The following is a 16,976-nucleotide window of genomic DNA, read 5'->3' on the forward strand; positions in this document are numbered from 1 at the left end:
TCTGATGGCCAGAAACAATTAGAAGTAGCTGAACAAAGTAGGTGTTTATAAACATTTCGTGATCTTCCGTTCTTTGGAAGGTATGTACCATTTCCAAGAACTTTCAGACTAACTTGCTCACAATAAAAGCATGTTGAAAATGTGGATTTCCATGAGTGTTGGTGCTGGAAATGCTACATATCCCTTTCAAGCCACTTTGGGCTGGGAATCATTTCATAGTGGTGCAGATACTGTCGTGGCTTTACCTGGGATGTTTTGATGATCTTGGTGGCAAACTGGTGTGGTGGTTTGCTTCTGGTGATGTCCCAGGCCTGTGGAGCAATTGCCAAAGAGGTCTTTGGTGCTCTGTCCTCTATGTTTCTTCTGAAGTCCCTTCACAGCTGATTTCTCACTGTGAACATCTACATTACAAAGCTCATGCTTCAGAGCTGATGCTAAATTGTTCATAACAGAGAAAAGGATGTGTGTAATCTTTTATGTGTGTAGCTAATTCATCCAGATTCACGTTTTGCTGTAATTAAATACGTTTTATATAACAGGTATAATTAATATTCTAGGACATCCAAAAGACAGTGCTTAAATACCTAAATTTTGTTAATGGATTCAGTATATGAGGCTGTTTTGTAAGCACAGGACTACATAATTGTTCAGGGATTACCCTAGATCTTTCATTAGTGATCTAACGTACCACCCAGGCTAAACCACCTATTTATCTGGAGGGCAATTGATTATAAACACAGATTTAACTAACAAATCAATCATAATAGCTGAGATTATACTGCCAATCCTCTTTTAGTGGATTTTTATCAATTAGTACCTAAAATGTCACTTATTAATGTCTTCTATACCTTTGTTGAGTCTTGATAAAATTTGGATAGGATACTATCATGTTTCAAAAAATAGTGGAAATGCCGTCTTTTGAGAGGTGCCCTGTAATTCTAGGAATTATTTACCAACATTCCTTTGTTTCAGAAACAAATACATAAATTAAGATTACAGGCCTGTTCTATAAGCACAGATAAAATTGTAATGAGCTTGTGGTTTAGGTCTTGACTCAACACTTCATGCTTCTGTAGGACATAATCCAAAATCCATAGGAGGGTAAAAAGTTTCCATTGACTTCAGTGAGCTTGGGATCATGACAATCAGCATTAGCATCCATGCAAGGAAAAAGGCAGAAGTTGGGATCAGAGGTTTTCAAGTACTTCTAGTTCTCTCTGAATGCCTATGAAATGTTTGTGTTCAAGAGTGAAGTTCAATGTTTCATATGTTTTCCCAGAGGTACGTGTTAAAGGAATTAGGCAAGCCTTGTGTATAAGAATTCAGTAAAATATATAAAGGTAAGATTTACAGGGCCAGGTTCTTTCATTTGTTCTTGGCATCATCATCATCATTTAGAAATCTATAAAATCAGTAGAACATCTTGTGATGCAAGTGGAACATAATACTGAGTATGGGGGATCAGAGTCTGTATTGGAGCACATCCCATTAGATGCATACAGTATCACCTGGTAGTGGTTGAAGGCGTCTGCTCTAGAAATACCTATGAATGATCAAAATCTTAAGGTTTATGGCCTCCGCATCATGCCAGAGAAACCTTTCCCCCCCCCCCCCACCCTTGGACTGCAGCTTTGTAACTATGAGCAACAGGGCACATACAGCTATATGAAATCTTTGATGACACTCCTGCCTGTCAGTGTCCCTGCTGCACCCTGAGCACAAGCGTAGGGACCAGAAAGAAGGTCCACAGGTGCAGGTGGTGGCCCAGGGGATGGCAAGCAGCAGCCTGTTTGCCTGAGTGCATTGAGGAATGGGAAAAGAGACTTCAGTTCGCAGGCACTGATACATCTTTTGTTTCCTATTTTCATATAATGATGTGCACGCTGCATTGTGCAGCAGTTAAATCTCATACTAGCCCTTAAGCATGTTAAAATGCTTTTACCCTGTATGTCACTTAATCTATATAATTTTTAAAGTAACACAATTTTATACATGTTAGATGGAGAACAACTCTGTCAGTGTACTCCACATCATGTTACTGAACATCTGTCTGCGTTCAGCATTGCATTGGGTAAGCAAATGCCCCATGACTTAATGGATTACCTTTTTCTTCCAACAGCTTCCATGTCACTTTGTAGATCACAGAACCATAGAACTGGTTAGGTTGGAAAAGACCTTTAAGATCATTGAGTCCAGCTGTTAATGATCACCCTGCCCCACAGCATTAGTGACTGAATGGGAAACAGGACCAGAATTACATCATACTAAAAATACAGGGCTACCGTTGGGAAGCAAAACAGCAAAAAAAATTATGTCAGTTTGGTGTCAAAAAGCTGTCTGATGCTTTTAGGGATAAAAGAATTGTTCTTGACTTTTAAGCATACCTTTAAAGTATACCACATTGCTCAGAGGCTTCCCGACATGTTGGATGGATGTAACTGGCTTGCAGTGGGGTTCTACTGACGCAGAGCTGTGGTGCATCTCCCTTCAGGGAGCAGATGGCACTGAAGAATCCAGAACTGGACAGGTCTTGTTGTCGATTCTCTTCTCTGTCCCGTGCAAAATTTGGAGCCTTCTTCTCTTCGGGACCACAAATATCTTTTTTCATATTGGGTTCAGAGGTCAGCTTTTGTATGGGACTGCTCTTTGCAGCTCTGGAAGCAACTGACAAGCAGCAGAATTATTAAAATTCTTGAAAAATGCTGATTAATCTTTAACCTTTCTAATATACACCCTTTGATGACTGGCTGGGTTGTTCTTCCATTGAATCTACTCAGGGATTTGCCTTAGTGTGAGCAATACAGTGTGTCATTTGGATGCATGTAGGGAAAGAGCACAGAAATGGAAAACAAGTCTTGGGTTGAAAATAGAAAGTAGATTCTTAAAGGGCTGTGTTTGTCCTCTCTTACATTTGTCCTTTTTTCATTCACTTAACTAAGTGCACACCCGATTTTGTATAAAACTTTTTTAATATGTGCATTCAGCAGCTGTCTGAAGGTTTAGTGAGAAATGTAGATTACATGAGGTTAGGGGATTGCTGGGGAATGGAAAAAGAGTTTCTATTCACTGTTCTTGTTCTGTGTTGTATTCAAGAATCTGATGTCTGTCACCTCCAACTTTCTCAAAATAAGCAGATAACAATGTATTGTTCGTGAGGTGTGTTTTAAAATTGTGATGTTCTTTGTACTACTAGTTGTTCTCTACTTTCTGCTTGGTCAGCTGAACTCTCAGTGTTTCAGGAACAAAATATGCTCGTACAAAGGTGAAATTAAGGGTTTTGAATCTTTTTTTTTTTTTTCTGTTCCGTTTTTCTTTTTTTCTTGTTTACCCATCAGTATCACAAGTGGGTGAGTATTAAAGGGCTTGCCTAGATTTTTGTTTTATGGAGGCTAAATGAGCACAGGAAGATGATACTTCATGAAAATAAAATTTCTAAATGAGGGAAGTTTCTTTTTCACAAATACTTGCCTGTAACTTCTGTGGTAAATTCATAACATAGGATGGATGATTCATGACTTGGGGATGTGTGCACACCTTGAGATAATGTTAGTTAGATAGTTTTTATGGATATGTTGAGATTATTATGATCATCCTAGTAGCACATTTGATAAATGAATGTAATTACAAATACAATAGCAATTGATGTGATCACAGTGTTTACAAAGTGAGGTTCATTTTTTGTATTGATTAGAACTTTCAGCAAAGATATGGAAGTATTCACTGAGATCTCGTAAAAAAAAAAGCCATATGGCTGCAAAGAAAGGGCTTGGTCAGAGGCACCGATCCCTTCACAGTGAAGACACTGCAGTTAATCTCTGCTCAACAGCATTTTGAGTAAAAGTGCATGAGATGGTATCTTTCCTATGCAGTCTCCTTTTTAGAGATTTTTGTATATGCTTGATTTGCCTTTTTTCTTCCTGGAAGGCAGATAACAAAATGGGTAGAGGCTACCTTACTGAAAACACCAGTCTTGTTTCTTCTCAACTTCTCAAGAGTGAGAAGGATAATTTGTTTTTAATTACATAAAAGATTTATTTTAAAATAAAAACTAAAAAACAAACCACAAACCAACCAAAACCCAGCTATGTTTTAGGCCATGGTTAAGTATTACATACAGTAGCATGTTTTAGAAAGCCCGTATTTTGTTAGCTCAGGCTAGTTAACATAATTTAGGACATCAGCAATTATGGGATACATTCAGATATGTAGCAGTGAAGACTGGTAAACATTTTCCTGTTGGGGTACATGCTCCTCATATAAACTGATACATGAAAAGGAAAGCTGTAAAGAAAAAGAGATCAAAGTTAGAATTGCTCAAAAGGAAAGAGATGATACTGTATCAGTCACAAAGGAAATATTGACCTAGATCAGAGATCAGCTGTGAAACTGCAACTAGTGAGACTTACCCAGAGGAACCTACACGAGTGTTTGAGTAGTCCTAAATGAAGGAGGCAAACTGGGTTTAAGAGCTTTTCAACAATGGGTAAGTCTGCCCTAGCTCTGTGCATTCTGCTGGAATTAGAAGGGATTCTTCATGATAAGTACCAAGTTTTATGACTTTTCAAAAAACCTGTTATGCTTGCATGTATTTAGTGACACCTGATTTCTGATGTGTTCGGTCTCCTTTCCAGTGTTCATATAGCTGTGAGTGGATTTTTAACTTCCAGTTTTTGCAGTCGCCTGGTGACTTCTTTCCTTAACTCTGCCTTTTTTAGTGTCCAATGATCTATAAACCAATAGACATGACTTTGCATCATGGTGGTATTTTTGGCATACATTTGGTCTCATTGCTTCTGCTGCTTCTCTTCCCTGCTGTCCTTTTTTCCTGTGCCTTTGTTCTTGCACATCTCTGTCAATTGGGAGTGAATCCAGTGACATCAACAGGACAGTAAGGGCTTATAAACAGTGAAAATAAGGACACCTTCAATGTTTGCATCCATAGCAAATCATACCTTATGCCACCTACAATGCTCTTTTGTTTTCATATACCAAAAGGCAAGAACAAGTTAAAAAAACACGTGAGCATTGGTTTGTCATGCAGTCAAGTTAAATGTGTGATAGTGGGGAAAAGGATCTTCTCATGCAGCCAGGTCTTTCTGTTTGGAGTTAGCTGATAAAGAGAAACATAGGGCTGTACTAGGTCCATATTATTTAGATCAGCCAGTAATTACTGGGACCAATATTTCAGAATGGTTGTTCAGTCTAACATATGGAGACAGTATATTAGTGGCTATTTATATTTCCTGCTATATACCACTTATTTTTCCACAGAAAGCTAATGGTACAACATTTTTTTTGTTGTTGTTGTTGTAATTCTGTTTAACATCTTCCAGTGGTGGAATTTCAATGCAGGCCAGTTTGGGTTTTTTTCCTTGCTATTAAGTACTTTGGTTGTACTACTCAGGAAAGAGGAGGCACGGTTATCTTAAAACCAAAAATTTAGAACTGTTGAATATCTAAATTATTTTAAATGTCTGTGGTCCATTTCCTTCCAAATGATTGGAAACCACACACTGATATATACATTGTACACATAAAATCATTTTACTTGCTTATTATGTAGCCACGAGTAACATGGGAATAGAACATATGGTTGGCAGCACATTCAGCATCACAGTGCTCTGAAACCTCTAAGGGTGAGACACAACAGAGCAAGAGGAGTCTGTGTCCAGTTGAAATCAAGGGTGAGACCAGCCCTCAACTGACTATAACCAGAGCACTGAAGTTTTTTTCTGTGTATTCTGGGGTAGCGGTGGCTGCACTGCCACATTCTGCAGTTGCTGTTGATAGAGGAAGCCTTCAGTTCTTCTGCTTCTTCTGCTTCTTCAGCTTCTTCTGCTTCTCTCCAATGTCCCATCTCAAAGAAGGACACTTGGAAGAACACTTCAAGATCTCAGCTGAGAATTCCCATCCTTTGTCAAATCAGAAACGGTTCATCTTGTGAGCAGTTGATCATCCTTAGCTCATCTTGGCTGAAACGTGATTTAAGAGTACTTAGTACCTTGCATTGGTACATTTAATTGGCTGTAAATGTGCGAAAGGCATTAAAATGAAAATCTTCTAATTAAGTGACGTTAACATCCAGTATTCTAACACTCAGTTATAAATTGTTTTGGAAGTCATTACATGAGAAGTTGGTCAGTGCATGTGTTCTGGCCATGGACAGGGTTGCTGCTGCTGTGGCTGGAGTTGCCATCCTGGGAGAGGCTGGCAGTTGCAGCTAAGGTGTATCTAACTCACCCCGAGGCAGAAAAACTGGATGACGAGGTTCTTGTTCTTGGTTTGCTTGTTTTTTCCCTTCCTCTGTTTGCAGAATTCTTGGCTTTGGCAGCTTCATGAGCCAGATCAACAAGGAAGTGTCTGTACTAAATTCAGCCTTTTTTAATATTTCTCTTGATTTTCTGATTGTTCTGGGTATTTTTTCCCTTTAGAGAGTGAATAACATTTAGAAAACTTCAGCAGGTTGTAAAGGAAACACATTTTAGTAAAATGTTTTGCTGTTGCATCTTCAGTACTGAAGCAGTCACTGCCAGAAGTACAAGGTGATGCTGAGTAGCAGTCTCAAAGCATCAATTTTAAAATATTTTAAAATCTTAGAATGTTTTAACCAGCACATTATTGTCGAGTAGCTGTTTATAGACTTCAGCAGAAAACATCTCTCCCCATCAGAGAGGTGTGTCGATTACTTGTGAAACTGTAGGTACCGGTTACCACACCATAGACTGCCTATTACAAATGCGGTCTGATCACAAAGTTTATGCTCATTTACCTGTTGTACCATTGTGTTCCTCCTGCCAAGTTTCCTCTGCTCTGTTTAAGTAAGCTTTATCACTCTGATAAAGTAGTTGTACAAGTGCTAGTGCAGGAAGGAGAAAATCTTACTTCACGTAAGCTTGACTTTTCCTTTTTATCCCATTTTGATGCCATCAGCTCCGCATAAACCGCTCCCCTCAGTGAATGTAAATTTCATTAAAGCCCTCTTGGTTCCTTGCCCACTTCTCCACCATGAATCCAATCGCTGTCATTATTTCTGCCTGTGTCACTTTTATTTTCTCTTACCTTTTCCCCCTCGGTTTTATGTAAATAATGTTTGGATAATGGAGTGAAATGGTTTCCATGGTGCTGAACAAATACAGGTCACAGTGTGTGGGACTTCTCTGCACCTGAGCATAAAGGTGAACATGTATACAATTTTTAATTATTTGGTTTCTTACAACTAAGAAATAAGTTTTGTGTGTCATGTAGCATCGTTTTGCTGATGATAAAAATAAGTTCATTATGAATTCTGCAAAAATAGTTTTGCCTTTCAAATGGTAATTTTTTCACTGTATTCACACTTTTTTTTTAAAATTACACTATCATGCATTACACCATCTGATTAAAAAATCTGCTGGAATAATATTTGCACTGAACATCTGTCATTGGCAGCTGTAAATACGTTCTGTATTTATCTACAAGAAATCAAGTTAAGAGCCCCTTGCAGTCAGCAGAACTTTTACTGAAGGGTAAGAGTGTCTGAATGCCTGGTTCCCCTGCATTTTAGATAGAGATGTCCTGAAATAGGTTAAACATATGAATCATTAATTTTGAAACCAAACTCAAGTTTATAATGACTATTTTTTAAATGCTCCACAACAACAGTTACTGCCATGGAGAAAAGTTGTAAATGTAACTTTTGGAGGAAAATTAAGGTTTCATCGTGTGGGTTTATTACCCTCCTGAGAGCAAGACTGGAGCCCTTGGGATTGGAGAGCACTGTGGGCTCAGAGCTGCGTGTGCTGAGAGCCAGAGCACTGTGTTTTTGCTTCCATTGCCTCATGGGGAAAGTGAGTGCAGGAACTTCCTCGGTGTTACTATCATGCTTGCTTTTTTCCATGCTGGATGGTAATAATACCCTGGACAAAGTCAACAGGATAGGTGGTATGAAAAGAGAAATACATATTGATGTCCTTCCATCTGATTTTGTGTGCACTGCTGTCTAGGTTTCATATGATTTTCTTACCCTCTGCAAACAAGGAAAGAGGTTTTATTTCATTCTCAAAGAAAGAGGATGATAAAATAGATTTTATGATCTTTGTCTTATTGTCCAAGTTGCCATCTAAATAGAATTTAATTGTCTAATCTTATGTAGATCCTGTCTTTCCCTGTACACTCTACAGAGAAGCTGAGTTAGATGGGTTCAGAGCTGCTTTCTCAACAGCTCAAGTCACTACAGCTGTGCCTTACAAACTGCTAGAAGGCAGGAGTGCGGGCAGCAGATATGATGCCATTTCTGAACTTAAATTGGTATATTCATCATGTAACATGGTAATGCAGCATCATACTGAACAAGTAATGATGAATCCTAGAAGGAAAGATTAAGAACTTGTCTTTTAAGATTCAGTAGCAGTTGTTTTGCTGTTCATAAACCTTACCCTTCTTAGGAAAATTTAGGCTGAATCTTGGAGCAAAGGAGGGAGTGACCTTAAATAATGAAATCTGCAGCAAATGAATACCTTGACTAGCAGATAAAAGTACCTTCTCAACTCTGCATTATGTGAAAGCTTGCAGAAATGAAGTCATGCCTCACTCTCTGAAACTCAACCTGGGCTGTATTTATCAGGGAAAAAAAAATCCAGACTGAAGGTTCTTTAACTGAAAATTCCATGCCAGAAGGTTTAAGGCATTTACATCTGGACTGAGTTCCCTGAGCTGTGGATATGAGCCTTTTTGAATTTGTAGGGTAGCTGTCAATGACTAGAAATAACGTGACTTAAATGACTAATCAGACAGAAAAATAAATGCTTAAGCCAGTAGGCTTGAGGATAGTGTGTGAGCAATCTTTAGTTATCCTTGATATTGTAAATGAGTCATTGAATAAATCAGGGTAATTTATAAATGAATGTAATAAATTAGTATCAACGGAAGTTTGTGTAGGGATAATTCATAAGCAGAAAAGGGTGGTACATCTGTCAAAAAAATTTTCACTGCAGATAATTCATCTGTTACCCTAATCATCATCTTGAATTGGTCCTGGTGGTGAGTGAGGAATTAGTATTGTCTCTACCACAGTGATATAAAGATATATTGTCTTCAGCTGACGGCATTAAATAATCCCACTGCCACATTCTGCACCAGGTGGAGAGTGGGTGACCTTCTTGCACAGCTCTGTGCTGCAGCCCATCGCAATACTCCGGTCTGAAGATGACAACAGGATGGTCAACTATTATCTTACCTGAATAAGGTAAATTTTTCCCTTTAGAGAGTGAATAACATTTAGAAAACTTCAGCAGGTTGTAAAGGAAACATATTTTCGTAAAATGTTTTGCTGTTGCATGTTCAGTACCGAAGCAGTCACTTCTGAAAGGAGTTCTAAACATGCTGAAGTTCTGAAGTTCAAGTACTGAAACAGGACCTTACCTGAAAGAGTTAAGTGCTGGTGTGCTAAACCCACGGTTAGACATGCCCAGAACTATGCAGAGCCCTGGGTGTCTTTCAGTCTGCCATTCCCTGCCTGGGCACCTGTTGTTTCAAGTGGAGCAGTAAGCACAGTACGTTAGGGATGTTTTCACCTTGCTGTCAGCTGGTCCCTTGGCAAGTCCCTTTCTTGCTCCCAGAAAGGCAGCAGAGTAAGGTTTGAGAGGGGACCTGCAGCTAACGCATGAAGTAGAGATGGAAGTGAAAGACTCTGACTTAGCCATGGTACTCCCAAAGCTGTTTAAGCTGTGGAGTTAGTTGTAACATTAATTATATTTTCCCCTCACCATCCTGAAGGACAGTGCTTGTGGTTGCTCTTGTGCTGTTGCAATGGATACTCTAGAGCGTGGTCAGCAAACAGGTAAATATAGATTAATCCCTTTCTCCTAATGCTGCTTTGCAGAGCAGGAGAGTTCTACAAGGATAGCATTGCTTTGTTTCACGGACATCCAGCTTTCCTACCCTCCAGATGCCCCAACCTCTGCCAGCATTTTCTCTTGTTCAGGGTTTTTTACGCAGCAGCCCAGACTCTTGACAATAGAGATTTGCCTCAGAGCCGATAAGAGCAAAAGATGCATTCTTAATCCTACTGTGCCTCAGGACCAGATGAAAACACAGCCTGGTCGCTGTGATGCTCAAAGAGGAGGGTGGTCAATGGTCCCCATTCAGACCAAACAGGGTCTGTTTGGGTCAGTGGTGGCAGGGATGTGCTGGTCCCACCATCCACAGACTGGGTCGGAATACAGGCACCATACACAGTGTGGTAACTCAGTTACCCCTCAGGTGAGTGTGAGTTTTGGGCAAGGGCACTAAAGCAAGAGCCTGGCCTCCCAGGCTGGACAATTCTCTTTTACAGTATTCTGTTTCAGAAGTGCTCAGTGTGGTGCAAGCAGAAGAAACTGGTGGGTTTGGTGAAAACAATTACATCGTACGCGTCTTCAACTGTTAAGGTATAGCTGTCAAGAATTACTGCGATACGGGACAGGCTTCCTTCATCATTGTTCCCTGATTATGGGACAAGAGTTAAGAGGAAGAAGGTATTTCTTAGCGGGGATGTACGATACGAGGTTGTCCCTAGGCTGACTTTCATTTAGATCCTACAGATTCTCTGTCTCCACAGCTAGTTCTTCAATAACAAAGCGAGTTGTGTGCAATTAGAAGTCCTTTTGACTACAGTCTGAGAGTAAGGAAAGTATTCTGCCTAGATACATCGTTTCCACTGTCTCTTTGGGATATTTTAAAGGGACAAGGTACTGTATCATTCGCTATGTTTGGAATAATGCTGCAAGTCATCAGTTTCAAAAAACCCAAACAAACATGGAATTTTTATGGGCTGGTACATCAGACCTACCTTCATCCCTTCATTCTCTTTATTATTTAAAGGAACAACTGTATATATTCTTCTTCCATTGTAGCATGCAAACATTGCTTTTTTAGAAATCATATTTAAATTATAAAATTAATATAGCTGTCTTTTCCCTGCTGCGTCATGTTAGAGATTAAGGATACCAGACTGGTAACAACAGTCTTTAATAGGTATTAATAAATATAATTTTCCCTGAAGTTTTGACGTCAAAAAGTTTGTGAAGAGAATTATGGTACTTATCAGCAATATGCTATGGTCTAAATTTAGTTACTGATGTTGTAGGAAACTATGGAAGTAGTTTTGGTTTAGATTGAGGCTGAATCAAAGAAACCCACCCTTCCCAGAAATTAATGGATGCTTTCATTCTTCCTGGCAGAGCTACTTTATCATTCATATGACTAAACAGACAATCAATTTAACAGCAACGTATGGGAATGGAGGGAATGAACAAATAAGCTATGAATGATGAGAACAGAAAAATCAAGCCCCCCTCCCTTATTCCCTTTTAATGGCTAATACCAACAGGGACAAGACCAGTAAAAAGAGGTTAATGAATTGCAAAGATCCTTTAGAAAGTGATTGACTGGTATTGAAGCTCAGTCAAATCAGTCATAAATATTTACTTTTATTTGCAACAGTGGGTTGCCTGTTATTTTCAATTGATTTTTAAAGCTGTCAAAAATCTACCACTGTGACCATTATCAAGTGTTTTATTTCATCAATATTTTCAAGCTACAAAGAGGGGAACAGAACACTGTCCTGAAACTATTTCCTTATCTGTTTGGTAAGTATTGCTCACAAATGATTAAAGAAGGAAGTTAAAATAAGATTCGCTACACTGTGCAAGCTAATCACCCCGTCATTTCCCTGCAACATTTAGTCCCTCGTATTTAATGTCGTATCCACTTGGGGTTTGTTGTGCCATGATGATCTGCATCAAAGCAGCCACGATTCCTAAACCTGTAGTTCTGCTGTTTATTTTACCATTTTGGAAGAAGCTGCAGTAGGCGCCTGCTAGATGCTCTATTTCTCGCGATCTCCAGGAGTTAAACTGGCAGCGTGGTGGCTGTGGTGAGCACCACGCTCGGATTCACCCACACAGAATATTGCTCTCTGCTGTGAAAAACTGGGGGGTGAGGGGTGGAGAGAAGCCTTCCTAAAGTTGCTGTCTAGACAAGCTGTGAAATGAAAATATTTTCAAGGTGGTGCTTGCTATGTTGCAGCCTAATAGTATAATTCAAAGGAAAATAACAAAAGGAATTTCCTAGAGATAACAACAAAGAGTTAACATTTCCCAGGGCAGACAAGTTTCCAATTCAATTAGTTTTAATGAACCTTCTGCTCACTGGTTACTGAACTAGAAAGAACAGCAATAAATGCCCAGAGGAAAGAGAGAGAGGATATTAAAGGAGGGTTAGTGTATAGTATATAAATTTCCAAGTTGACTAAAAGAGTAGCCTTGATATAGTTTTAGGAACCAAAACTGCAATATCATATATACTTTCCCTTTTCAGCAAGCAGTTGTCACACACACTGGATAAACCATGATCTCTCTTGATTCTGCCAAACTATCGACCGTCTATTGTCTCTGGAAATGCTGCAAAAAAAAAAAAACAAACTGTATTTTCAGTTATTTTTTTAATCACCTGAAGAGCTTTTTTTAAAAAATGGGTTGCAGTATTAGTATTTCATGAATTAAGCATAGAGAAAACATGAGTTAATAAGAAAACGGAAAAGCAAATACAAAATCTGTAGTGAGAACTCTATTGAATGTCTTTTTAATATAAAATGCACAGTATTTTTTTTTAAAAAGCAAGCTTTGAGGATATTATTCAGCTTGTTAGTAACAGCATTTCCATGCATGTTTGCTTTAAGTTTAAATATTAATTTTATATGAATTTTGGTCACTTTTATGCTATAGAATTTCCCTCTTGTATTTCCAGAGTCCAACAGTATGTGTCAGATTTTGGTTAACATAAAATCACAGTTTTGCATATGTTTACACATCCACGCTGACTAAATATTTGACAGAAATAATAGATTTTAATATATGCTGCACATTGTATTATTGTTTCAAATAGCTTTTTCTGTTATATGGGGCTTTTTTTCTCCCATTCACTGAATTTCCATGGAATTAGCTATATGTACTTAAAATATTTCTTAGCCTGCTTTCTTTTATTAGCAGTGTTAAATACTTGAAAAAAATTATGTCATTCTAAGCTTATAGTTTGTTGTTCATTTGTAATCTAATATGAATTTATAAAGAACAAAAATAATTTTTTTTTTTTGTTTTGCATATTGGTATAGGTAAACAGCAAAATTCTGTTTGATGTTTTTGAATAATGATATTTATCTGTTTAGTCACAGTGGTGTTCAAGCAAGCAGATTTTCAATTATATATAGTCCTATTTAACTGTAGATCTCCAATTCGCTGTTCTTCATTCAAGCTAAGCTTGTATTCTTTAAACTCCTACATCTTTACTGCAGCCCGTATTTCAGTATAGGTATATGATGTCAATGAAAACCTTTTTTTATAACTACCTTTAAATACTAAAAATGATTATTCTAAAATGAAGCTTTGCTGTTATCTAGGTTTAATAAAAGAGTTCTCACCTCATTTTCTTACTGTTTAGTTACCAGTGTCAGTATCAAAAGACCAAGAGCTTTTAGACTGTATGTCTTTTTAAATTTTCTTATGTATACAGTAGTATGACCAAGTTTTTGTTAAAAATATAATCCAGTAACCTAACTGCAAATAGGGAAGGTCTCCTTTCTTTGTTAAAGTACTGATATAGTCAAAATTCTGTTTTCCATACCATCATTTTAGGGCCATGTAACCAGCTGTTAAGAGTATCTAGAGAGTGAAACACAGCAGATGACAGCCTTTCCCACTGCTTACCAACTGGATTTTTTCAAAGAACAAGGCACAAGGCCCTAACCTCTTCTTTTAATTTTTTTATTCTCCAGTGTTTGTAGCATCGTATAACGCTAGAGTAATTTTACAGGTGGTGTACAAACGAACAAACAGGCAAGGCAAACTTTTTCAGGAATGTAAATATTCCTGTTTATGGGAACTGTTTTGGGGCAGGACTGGGCGCTGAGGAGCGGAGCTGGAACCAGCCAGCCCCTCTGCTGGGATTTGCCCTGTTTTGTGGTGCTGGAGAGCTGAGGTGGTGTGTTGGCAGGACTCAATTTCTAATGATGGAAACAGGGGATATAAGTAGGTACCTGAAAGCAGCCAGTGGGTCTTTAATTGTCGCCCTATAGATTTTCTTGTGATTCACTGAATTTCACCCCTGTTTGCACTGGGAATATTTGTTCTTCAAAGTTACGTGTTCAGTGGTGAGTCATATGTTCATTTTCAATAGCAGAAACCACACCACTGGTATACCATGACTTCCAGAGTGAATATTCAGCATGAAGCAGGCTGACAACTTCCTCTTCAGTTTGCTAAATCCCAACAAATCGCAGTAGAGAATTATGGGAAAGTGAACAAGAACAATGGAGAAGATAAAATAACTCTGCCTTCCAGTTTCTTAAATAGCAACTAAAACTCCAGAACTTGCCTCTAAGATATTACAAGAACTTTGCCAAGTAGCACATGAGAAAATAGAGCCCACAGCCATATAGTAAGCAAAAAAATTCTGTTTGAGTATTGACATGACAGTTTTTGAAAGTTCAAGCAGAAAACCAATTATAATGAGCACTGAAAAGCCCGGAGCCCTGCTGTTCAATAAATAAAAAAGTACAACAAACTATTTTCCAAAAAGGTTCTAGAGAGTTTCTTCTTGTCCCACTACTTACAATATGATTACATAAATAGTCTCTATTTGCTGTTGAATTGCCAGGCAGCTGTATTAAAGTACAAATCAAATCAAGTCAGGATTAGAAAGTAAAAGAGCATGGTTTAAAGTAATCTATCCCCCAGGAACTGTGCTCAGATTCATCAAACAGAGCTTAAAGTACAGTATATCTTATACCCTTGTGTTTCCATGCTGCACTGCTGCAAAACCAGTTATTATTTTTGATATCCAGAGAATGTTGCTCGTAGCTTTAGGAGGCTCACTTGCTTATTTAAAGTACTATATACCTTCTCTGTCGCTTATTATTATTTCTCTGGGTTAAGATTCATGAGAAGGACGTAAGCGTGGAAGACAAGAAGCTCCTTTATTGATCAGATCATATTTGCCTCCCCTGAATTACTCTAAATATGCGCTATGGATAAAGGAATGATATGTTTTCTTCCAGGTTTCTGCTGATCTGCAGGTGCAATATTTTTAAAAGCTTAAGCACTTTGCGTTGTTCTGCCTCATCAGCAGCAACACGTATTTCCCTCTTAGTCAATGTATGGAGGACCTCAGCTCTAAGGAACCGGGTCAGTGGTCTTTACGTGAGCCAAGGCACTGACTCCTGTTTACCTGACAAAATGTATTTCTGTTGGTTTAGAAGTATAATGGGCCCTCTTTTTACTTTTTACAGATGAACAGCAAGCTATGAGCTTAGAATGACATAAATTTTTTCAAGTATCTAACACTGCTAATAGAAGAAAGCAGGCTTAGAGTAAATTATATGATAATTAAAAAAAAAACCTAAAAAAAAAATATTAAAAATTGACAGTAAATTATATGATAAGCATACCTTTATGAAGCTTTTTTGTATTCCTATTTTGAGGCCACAGAAGTGTAACATACCCTTTGTGTAAAAGAGGGTCACACTCTGGCTGGTTTGCCCGAGGAAGGGCAGAGGCTTGACCTGGGTTTGTGTCATCTACTGGTTCAGACTGGGACTTGCAGAGAGCAGAGCCAAATTCTCATCACTGCTTATTGCAAACAGGCGACATACAAACCCAAAAATTCATAAGCATGAATTTGAGTATAAGAACAACGTGCTTCAATACTTAGCAGCTGGTTAGTAATAGATACTGTTTCCTTTTCTAAAGGACACAATGGGCATCCGTAAGCATCAGCTGTCTTTTTAGTAATAGCTGTTGGAGCTTATAAGGTAGATTACGATGCAGAGCTGGCTCTTCATGGTGGGGTGTAGTTGCAGCGTGTTGCAGTCCTCAGTGTACTTCTAGGGCTTACCTTGTTGATCAACCCAGGCTGCTGGACTGAGCAAAAAGGAGTTTGGAAACTGGAGATCTGATGCGACCTGACAATAATTTCCTGCACGACCTGCCTTACCAAAATGAGTTGTCTTCATGACTGCTTCCCTTGCCACAGAACAGGGAGGCTAACTGTTCCCCACCACCCGGGATGGGCTGGGGGATGGCACAGGGAATGGTTGTGTGGTGCTTGGAAATGCAGTGTGTTCAGTAGGTGCAAGGAGTGAGTAGCATGGTGAGTGCATGCTTTTTTTTTTTTTTTTTTTAAACACACTGAAAGCAGAGTAAAATCAAATAACCAAACAATGATGGTAAACACCAAAGCTTTCCACACAGTTAGAAATACTAGCATTGCCTGTGCGGCTTGGTGGAGGTGTGATGCTCTTTCAGGGTCTCAGGGGAAGCGTTGGTCTCCTCCCTGGTGGCTGCTCTGATGGCTCATCATTGGGGACCTCCAGCTCTGTGGTGGTGTTGGAAGCTGATTTTTGTCACTCTGCTGAGGAAGATCATCCTAAATTAAAAACAGGGTAGTGCTTTGGTAGTACTGGGTGGTTTCGTTAAGAAAGTTAAAACAGAGCATCTGAAAATTAAATTTATTGGTAATGTTTTGGCTGGAGGAGAGGTGAGAGTGGTTAAAGCAAAACACTTGTTGCACTGCTTCCCCAGAAGTTTCATACTGGGGTGTAACTCCCTTCTTTAGTTTGCTCTTCTTTGGCTTCCCAGTGAGCAGAGAGAGAATGAGGCCATTCTCCTCCTTTTGCCACCTTTGTGATTTCCACAAATTGCACGTCTTTATCCCTGTTATTTTATAAGCTGGCAGTGGATAACGCAGCATATATGTAATTATATAAATGTTAGTGGTTTAGATATAAGTACCTTCCTTTTCCCCCAGTTCGTCTCCTGTGCTCAAATTGGTCTGAACAATTTTTGGGGAATCTTTTAATGAAGTATTGATTTTTATCAAGCACATCAAACTAAAGGTAAATGTACCATTGTGTCATGTTTAAGAAAAACAATACAAAAAACCCCAAGCCCCAGTATATTACAGAT

Source organism: Falco naumanni, chromosome 8, assembly GCF_017639655.2.
Source record: "Falco naumanni isolate bFalNau1 chromosome 8, bFalNau1.pat, whole genome shotgun sequence".
Taxonomy (NCBI): Eukaryota; Metazoa; Chordata; class Aves; order Falconiformes; family Falconidae; genus Falco; species Falco naumanni.